Consider the following 9,731-nt stretch of genomic DNA (forward strand, 5'->3'; position numbering starts at 1 on the left):
ACACTAAATACATTTTCCAAGAAAGTGAATTTTTATGTGGAGAATCTGTTTAAGGGTAAAATTGACTCCAACCAAACACGACGTAATCTTTCTAAGACAGAGCGGGATGCAGTTGAATGATTGTCTTAAAATGAATGGATTGTGGTTAAAAAAGCAGACAAAGGTGGCGCTACAGTAGTGTGGAGTAAAAACATGTGACAGAAGCCTACCGTCAATTAGACAATGATGAATTATACCAATCTCTTACCTTCAACCCTACAGAGGACCTAAAAACTGAATTGAAAGGGATCCTCACAGGAGCTAAGGAGAATGGCTACATTTCAGTACATTTCATGTACTTCTGAGCCCTCTCCTGTACTCCCTGTTACCCACGACTGCGTGGCCATGCACGCCTCCAACTCAATCATCAAGTTTGCGGATGACACTACAGTGGTAGGCTTGATTACCAACAACGACGAGACGGCCTACAGGGAGGAGGTGAGGGCCCTCTGAGTGTGGTGTCAGGAAAATAAAAATAACAGAAATAAATAAATAAATAACAGGAAAATAACCTCACACTCAACGTCAACAAAACAAAGGAGATGATTGTGGACTTCAGGAAACAGCAGAGGGAGCACCCCCCTATCCACATCGATGGGACAGTAGTAAGTTCCTCGGCGTACACATCACGGACAAACTGAATTGGTCCACCCACACAGACAGCGTTGTGAAGAATGCGCAGCAGCGCCTCTTCAACCTCAGGAGGCTGAAGAAATTCAGCTTGTAACCAAAAGCACTCACAAACTTCTACAGATGCACAATCGAAAGCATCCTGTCGGGCTGTATCACCGCCTGGTATGGCAACTGCTCCGCCCACAACCGTAAGGCTCTCCAGAGGGTAGTGAGGTCTGCACAACGCATCACTGGGGGCAAACTACCTGCCCTCCAGGACACCTACACCACCCGATGTCACAGGAAGGCCATAAAGATCATCAAGGACAACAACCACCCGAGCCACTGCCTGTTCACCCCGCTATCATCCAGAAGGCGAGGTCAGTACAGGTGCATCAAAGCAGGGACCGAGCGACCTGAAAAACAGCTTCTATTTCAAGGCCATCAGACTGTTAAACAGCCACCACTAACATCGAGTGGCTGCTGCCAACATACTGACTCAACTCCAGCTCACTTTAATAATGGAAATTGATCAAAAATGTATCACTAGCCACTTTAAACAATGCCACTTAATATAATGTATATACTGTACTCTCATCTACTGCATCTTGCCATCTTTATGTAATACATGTATCACTAGCCACTTTAAACTATGCACGTTTATGTTTACATACCGTACATTACTCATCTCATGTGTATATACTGTACTCGATACCATCTACTGCATCTTGCGTATGCCGTTCTGTACCATCACTCATATCTTTATGTACATATTCTTTATCCCTTTACACTTGTGTGTATAAGGTAGTAGTTGTGGAATTGTTAGGTTAGATTACTCGTTGGTTATTACTGCATTGTCGGAACTAGAAAAACAAGCATTTTGCTACACTCGTATTAACATCTGCTCACCATGTGTATGTGACAAATAGAATTTGATTTGATTTTGCTCAATTGCTCTCAGCTATGTTCAGACTGTTGTTCATGTTTTGCTGTGTTCTAGTGTACTATGGAATATATTGCTTTCTTATTCTTGACACTTCTCCCAGTCATATGTAAAGGTTAGAACTACCTTTCCAAGTGTCCTGATACTTCTAGCTTGGAGTTGTATTTTTATGATAACATAGCTACAGTATTTCACTTTTTAATGTGTATAGTATTGCTTTACTAGGTGTGTCCAATCAATTTTGTAACCACTCCCTCTTCTAATTAGGGCTGATTGGAAAAGCTGTTTTAAGAGGACATTGTATTATTTTTTTGTACTCCCTGACAAAGGCCATGCAGCCGAAACGCGACAGATTTTTAAAACGGTATTAGTATGGCATGTTCAATAGAAAAAGGCATTTTAATTAATTATATGAAGAGTGCCTTGGTCCTCCTTTCTTTTTGATGACCAATTTACCCCTTTTACCAAAGAGCACCTTCTGTCTACCAAAATGTACTATTGTGTACCTTAGTAGTGCTTTCCTTCCTCCTCTTTCTACTAGTGGAACATGCAACAATTTCAAAGATTTTACTGAGTTACAGTTCATAAGGAAATCAGTCAGTTGAAATAAATTAGGCCCTAATCTATGTATTTCACATGACTGGGAATACATATATGTATCTGTTGGTCACAGACACCTTAAATAAAGGTAGGGGTGTGGATCAGAAAACCAGTCAGTATCTGCTGTGACAACCGTTTGCCTCATGCAGCACGACACATCTCCTTCACATAGAGTTGATCAGGCTGTTGATTGTGGCCTTTGGAATGTTGTCCCACTCATCTTCAATGTCTGTGCAAAGTTGCTGGATATTGGCGGGAACTGGAACACGCCGATCCAGAGCATCCCAAGCATGCTAAATAGGTGACATGTCTGGTGAGTATGCAGGCCATGGAAGAACTGGGACATTTTCAGCTTCCAGGAATTGTGTACAGATCCGGGCCGTGTATTATCATGGTGATGACGGCAGATGAATGGCACAACAATGGGCCTCAGGATCTCGTCACGGCATCTCTGTGCATTCAAATTGCCATCAATAAAATACAATTGTGTTTGTTGTCCGTAGTTTATGCCTGCCCATAACACCACCGCCACCATGTGGCACTCTGTTCACAACATTGACATCAGAAAACCACTCGTCCACAAGATACCATACACGCTGTCTGCATCAGATGACCTGGCCTCCACATTCACCTGACCTCAACCCAATTGAGATGGTTTGGGATGAGTTGGACTGCAGAGTGAAGGAAAATCAGCCAACAAGTGCTCAGCATATGTACTGTAGGGAACTCCTTCAAGACTATTGGAAAAGCGTTCCTCATGAAGCTGGTTGAGAGAATGCCAAGAGTGTGCAAAGCTGTCATCTAGGCAAAGGGTGGCTACTTTGAAGACCATAAAATATAAAATGATTTGTTTAAAACCTTTTTTTTGTTTACTACATGATTCCATATGTGCTATTTCATAGTTTTGATGTCTTCACTATTATTCCACAATGTAGAAAATAGTAAAAATATAGAAAAACCCTTGAATTAGTAGGTGTGTCCAAACTTGACTGATTCTGTGTATATATAATAAATATAGATGAAACTGCTGGGTAGTGACAATAGTTTCTGGTGTTTCAAAAGGATTTATGGCCTTTGTTATGCTGCCATCTAGTGGAGGAAAGAGCACTTCTACAGAAATCAAAGGGAATCCTTGATAAGGCCCCAATAATCTCCACCTCAGTACCAGTGGTGGGAAAAGTACCCAGTTGTCATACTTGCGTAAAAGTAAAGGTACCTTAATAGAAAATGATTCAAGTGAAAGTCACCCAGTAAAATACTACTTGAGTGAACGTCTAAAAGTATTTGTTTTGAAATATATTTAAGTATAAAAAATAAAAGTATAAATTATTTCAAATTCCTTATGAAGCAAACCAGACAACACCATGTTCTTGTTTTTAAAATGTACAGATAGCCAGGGGAACACTCAGACAATTTACAAACAAAGCATTTGTGTTTAGTGAGTCTGCCAGATCAGAGGCAGTAGGGATGACCAGGGATGTTCTCTTGATAAGTGCATGAATTGGACCCAATTTCCTGTCCTGCTAAGCATTCAAAATGTACTTTTGGGTGTCAGGGAAAATGTATGGATTAAAAAGTACATTATTTCCTTTAGGAATGTAGTGAAGTAAAAGTAGTCAAAAAGATAAGCAGTAAAATACAGATACCCCAAAAATTAAGTAGTACTTTAAAGTATTGTTACTTAAGTACTTTACACCGCTGATCAGCCCATAGCACTGGGTTGATGTCAGGAGATTGCTTTTATTCTTTTGGGTAACACTTTACATAAAGCTGACTAGTATAATACATTATTACATTTTATAAGATTGTATGAGGCTTTATAATGTCTAATAATGTCTATGTCTTGTAGGGCGGCAGGCAGCCTAGTGGTTAGAGCGTTGGACTAGTAACCGAAAGTTTGTTAACTGACTTGCCTAGTTAAATAAAGGTAAAATAAATACATAAATAATAATTAGGCTTGTAATATGTCACGTCTCTCTATGTAATACATTCATCTGATGTTTAGTCAAGATTACTTTGACGATAATAACAGATAAAGCCTAATGACAAGACTTGTCGTGTATTATAAGACTTGTCGTGTATTATAGCTCCATCGTAATACATTATACCTGTTTACTCCTATTAAAGCGATATCCAATTATTACTTCATTCTTATTTGAGTCATTGAATGTTGTTTTCATACTAGTAGCAAATTGGGTGACAATGTTTTATGTCCTTTACCTGTTCCTCCTTCTCTCCCTCCTTTCCTCTCCATTCCACTCCTACTGTCCTCTGTCCAGCTGTTATAACTGTGGAGGTCTGGATCACCATGCCAAGGAGTGTGGCCTGCCCCCCCAGCCAAAGAAATGCCACTACTGCCAGAGCATCAGGCACATGGTGGCCCAGTGTCCCCACAAGGTGCTGGCGGCCCCCACAGGCTTTCAGGACCCCCTGCACCCCTCTACCTCGGCCCACCTGTACCCCGCCGACGAGGAGGAGCGCTCGGGCTCGTCCCCCCCTTGAGGGCCCCTCGCCCTCCCCAGAGGAGCTACCCCAGTCACACCGCGTTGGCCCCCAGAGGGGGGGAAATAGGGGGAGAGCTGTACCTCCTGACCCCTGACCTAAGGAACCCCCCTTAACCCCCACCCCTAATCTACCTCGCACTTGTGGAAATAATAGGTCTATTTTTGGCGGGACCAGCGCAGCTATGGCAACGATCGTCAGGGGTACGGATGTATGTGAATGTGTGTGACTGACTGGCTGTCTTCCGGTGGCAGCTATGACAACCATTGCTGGGGATACGGATTCATGTGAATGACTGTCTCTTTGTGTGTGACTGGTCTCAATCAGTGCAGCTCAAGAGACGATATGGTCTTAAAGAGAAACAAGGTTGGCGGTGAATCTGATGACTGTCTTGGTTAGATGACTGGGTTAGATGACTCTCTGGGTTAGATGATGTCATCCATAACTCTTTCTGAATAGGACTCGCTTCTCTTTTAGATTTTGGTCCACCTGGTTCATATTTATATTATATAACCGTTCCACAGGTCATGATGCGGCGATCCAGCAGAGTTCATTTGAAGCATTAAGGATTTTAAATAGGCCAGTGCTTCTTAATCCTGTGTATTTGAGTTGTATCCTTTGCATCTACACACTAGATTCAACTAATCAACTCACCACCAACTTTTTGATTATAGTTCTACCTGGCACCAAAAAGGGTTCTCCTATGGGGACAGCCGCAGAACCTTTGCGGGATCAGGATTGGGAAACACTGATAGACCCTGTATCAAAACAATGGAACCTCGACCAATCAGAAGAAAAATGATTATTTAATGTGGCCTATCCAATCAGTGTAGAGGAGATTACCATGGACACCAGAGTGAACGTCATCCCAACCAGTAGCCTAACTGTCACTCCTAAAACACAGAAGATTTTCTAGTTCAGTGGTACTGACAATTGACTGCAGAGTGCATAGCATTGAATCCAGGCATGTGTGCATACTTACTTGCTTGTGTGAGAGTGGGGTTGTGTGAGAGTGGGGGTGGGGTTGTGTGTGTGTTTGTGTGGGGTGTGTGTGGGGGGGGGTTGTGTGTGAGTGGGGTTGTGTGTGTGTGTGTGTGTGTGGGGTTGTGTGTGTGTGTGTGGGGTTGTGTGTGTGTGTGGGGTTGTGTGTGTGTGTGTGTGTGTGTGTGTGTGTGTGTGCGTGCGAGAGACGCTGTCCCTTTCGTAAAACAGTGGCAGACGAGAAGTTTCATCTTTGAGATTAGGGGCCAACCTCTAGCTGGACTTGCTATTAACAATAATATTTCATATAATCCTACACATGCCTCAGATAAGAAACCATATAATCAATATCCACCGATAGGTTTGTTTCAAAACAGAAAAAATACCATTATTTAATTGGACTAGATCTAGAGTTGGGTTGCTGGCTAATTAGTTGAACAATTTATAAAGTCACAATATATGTCAGTAATATATGTATGAAAGAATAGCATATTATTAAAACGGTATTAACTGTAAGTAATATTCTAACATAGTTTAAGAAAGCTCTGTATTGTGCGTAGGATTCTTTATTGTCAAGTTAGCACAGCGTTAAGTTAAAGCACCATCACACCCCTCTCTCCCTTTGACCAGTGTGACATCACTATCTCCTCCTTTCACTCTACCCCTCTATCACCATCTATCCCCTCTCCCCCTTTGCCGTCAAGTGCCTAGGGCCTGGAGGTTCTCCCTGACTTAATTAGGTAAACCTCAGAATCCTAGATAAAGGCTCAGTAACAGTCAAGTCTACATACCCTCTAGATCTGTGTGATGTCACAATCCCCCTCAAAACGGGATTCCAAAACACCGCTGCCGTGTTTCAAATAGTCCAGAGATTTATTAAGACAGGAAGGAGGGAGGCAGAAAAAACTAAAATGCTGGTTTTCGTATGATGTGAATCCTCTGAGAGTTTCCAGTAGCGCTTATACTAATGAAACGTGACAACTCTTCTCTGACCATATTGAATGTGAAAATAACTTCTCTGAAGTGGCACTCCACCCAAAAGTTAATGTGGGTCACTTTGGAATTGTATCTTAATGTGCTGACAAATCAAATGACTTTGTATGACGATATCAAACTAGCTTGTGTTTTCTAAAGCTCTAAAACAAATTATGTAGGCAACCAACTGTTTTTGGTAGACATTTCTGTACCAAAGAGTATGGCTTTATTTGAAGGCATTTTAAAAGTAGGACTTGTCGCTTTGCTGTTCCTGCTCCTTTGGAGTTTCTAGGGACTATTGCTGAAAGTTCAACACTGAGGTTGTTTATGTACAGCTTTTTGAATGTGTGACGTGCATCGAATCAAATCCAACAAGTGCACAACAACAGAGAGAAAGAGAATGACCAAACCACACAACGAGCACAGACCAAGCCAAGGCGAGCACTCACCTGGATAATATTCCATTTTTGGTACAGTGTTTTTTTTTTACCCACAATTCCTCTCAGGATGATAAACTGTTCTCAGGGAATAAAAAAAATAATATTTTATTCTTTTGGGAATCATCCACCAAGTTTTAATGTTTCTTTACCTCATGTACTGATATTAGTTAACTACCTCTTGAGTTATGCATATTTGTGATTTTTTTTTCATATGTTTTGTATTATTGATCTTGTATGAATAACTGTAGAACTATATTGTACTGAGGCTTTGTGTGTTTTTGAAGGGTCCTTTGTGTTGCCACAGACTTCCTGGTCTTACTTCACAGATTTTTATCAGTCATTTCAACAAAAATACTGTTTTTTGTTGTTTCCAGCAAAATTCTACCTAATTTCCTGTGTTTCCTCCCGGCCCCTCCTACCACCTCTGTGCAGTTTTTCGTTACAAGCCGGCGCTGTTGGCACAGAAGTCACAATGCCGTGTCAATCAATCACATAACTGAAATAGCAGATCGGTTGTGACTATAACAATTTTTCACATCAAAGACAGTTTTTTAGGCCTTTACTTCGGTTTGAAATGGCAGTGTTAATCACCACATCCAGGGTGAATTCTCTCTGCCAGCTAAGTGTGTGTGTGTGTGTCAGCTTTTCCGAAGCATAAAATAGTGTTGGCTTAGCTGCAGACAACAACCAGTGAGGAATCCTCCGTTTTGGGCTAGCTATATAGGCATGTCGTTGGACAAGTGTTTATACACCATTTTTATCCTAACCTCATTTAAAAAGGATTTCACTTTGTTGTAAAATAAAAAAACTTTTCTCATTGTTTGTAACCACTTGATAATGACCGGCATCAGGTGGACACGAATAAGATTGTACTGCGTATACGCACAAAGAGATGGTGCCTATTGATGTTTTGTCAGTGTAGTCCCACCGCATTACCAAATAGCTATTTTTCTCTTTGGGTTCGTCAGTAAGTGACCTAAATGTCGGCCATTTTGACATCCTCCAAAAATCGCAAGTTGTGTTGGCTCAAGACGATAATTTCTTTTTGTAAACGACACTATGTAGTTATGAGTGGCATTAATAATACTTAACACGAAATATGTACATTTCTATACTAATAGTGACCTTGCATATGTAGAGATCTTTCTTTTTTTAAATTAATATTATTTTTGGACTGAAAAACCAACTACTCAGATTAAAAGGACAGAGTTTTTGGGTGAAGGCTGCAGTATTACAGTATAAACTCACCTCATAGTCTTATAATTTGAGGTACATGATTGACTAGTTTACGCCGAAATATGAACAAAAAGTACCACGGTTTCTTCAAATCATTGTAACTACTGATTTGATTATTGTCTCATCTTGCTATCCTGTCCAGTATTTAACAGTCAGGTAGGGAAATATGTTATGTGAACCTCTCATAGGCTCTGTTCAAATAGATGTATGAGCACTCCACTTTGAATACATGTCCAGTACGGTTGGAAATTGGAATATGTCACAATCAGTCATTTATAAAACACAACTGGAGACACTTTTTTGGAGGGATCTGTGACACAAAAAGGTGTTACAGTAGCTAGTAAAAGAGTAGGCTTTTAGGGGCGTGGTGACTAACTGTGAATTGTTGGCCGATTTGACTTATTTGTAGTTAGTTCGCTACAGCACTGCTTTTTGCGAGCAAATATAACGCTGCCTCCGAAACTGATAGGGTGTAAACCACTACATTTTGATGTTTGTGACGTCCCCACTTTCTTAGCGTGTACATGCCCAATACATCGGTTCATACTAGGTGGGATCAAGGTGCTAGTGTGGAATGTAAAAGAATACTGTCTCTCTAAGGTGGTTGTGTTCAGATTAGCTTTCTTTTGGGGACTGAGGCAACATATGATTACTTGTCTAATAGGCTGCATTGAGTCAAATGTTTCACACACTTGTGTATGATGTACTTGACTCCCATCTTCACTGTCAGCTGCCAAACCAGGTTGACACTTGATTGACACATGCTTGAGAGTAGAGACCTAAATCAACAGTGACACGTTATTCCAGGTTCATAGAGTCTTTTCCTTCGATCCCGTTCAAGACCAAACCAGTTTGAAACATGATCCTGAAAGCACCTGTTCTGTGTTATTTTAACAACCTTATTTGAACCAAAACCACTGCTTTCAGCTCAGTTTCAGAACCACTGCTTTCAGCTCTGAGTTTCAGGCCTCGGTCTGTCAAGCTGTTTATCTCAAATTATTATTCTACTGGTGATGTCCCCCAAGTTAAGACTTTTACTTGATCAGATAAAGCCTAGTGGAGGAAGATTCATTCCAAATCGACCCCTTGTCCTTAATCCTTAGCCACTCCTAGGAGAATTGTATAGATGGATATTTGGCAACATTGCCACCTAGCTAATCTGAAGGTAAAATTAAGAGATCACCATCGTGTTTCCACCAGTGATTGGAACCAAACATGTTTTCCAGTCGTTTCGTTGTGAACAGAACCATGCATTTTTTTGTTCCGTTCCACTGTTCCGACTGCAAAATAAAGTTCTGAACCGGTTCGAACACCTCAAAAAGTAATGGTTTATATTGTTCCTTTCCATTCCTTTTTAAACCTCTGAAATCAACTTTTTTTATTTTATTTTATACATTAAATGA

General features: G+C 40.9%; 1 pseudogene; it reads left to right on the top strand.

Annotated features, from left to right (window-relative positions):
- Positions 1-5,723, top strand: part of LOC139556056 (protein lin-28 homolog A-like) — a 44,770-nt pseudogene extending 39,047 nt beyond the window's left edge.
- The last annotated feature ends 4,008 nt before the right edge of the window (positions 5,724-9,731 follow it).

This window comes from Salvelinus alpinus, chromosome 27 (genome assembly GCF_045679555.1).
Source record: "Salvelinus alpinus chromosome 27, SLU_Salpinus.1, whole genome shotgun sequence".
In the NCBI taxonomy this organism is placed as follows: domain Eukaryota; kingdom Metazoa; phylum Chordata; class Actinopteri; order Salmoniformes; family Salmonidae; genus Salvelinus; species Salvelinus alpinus.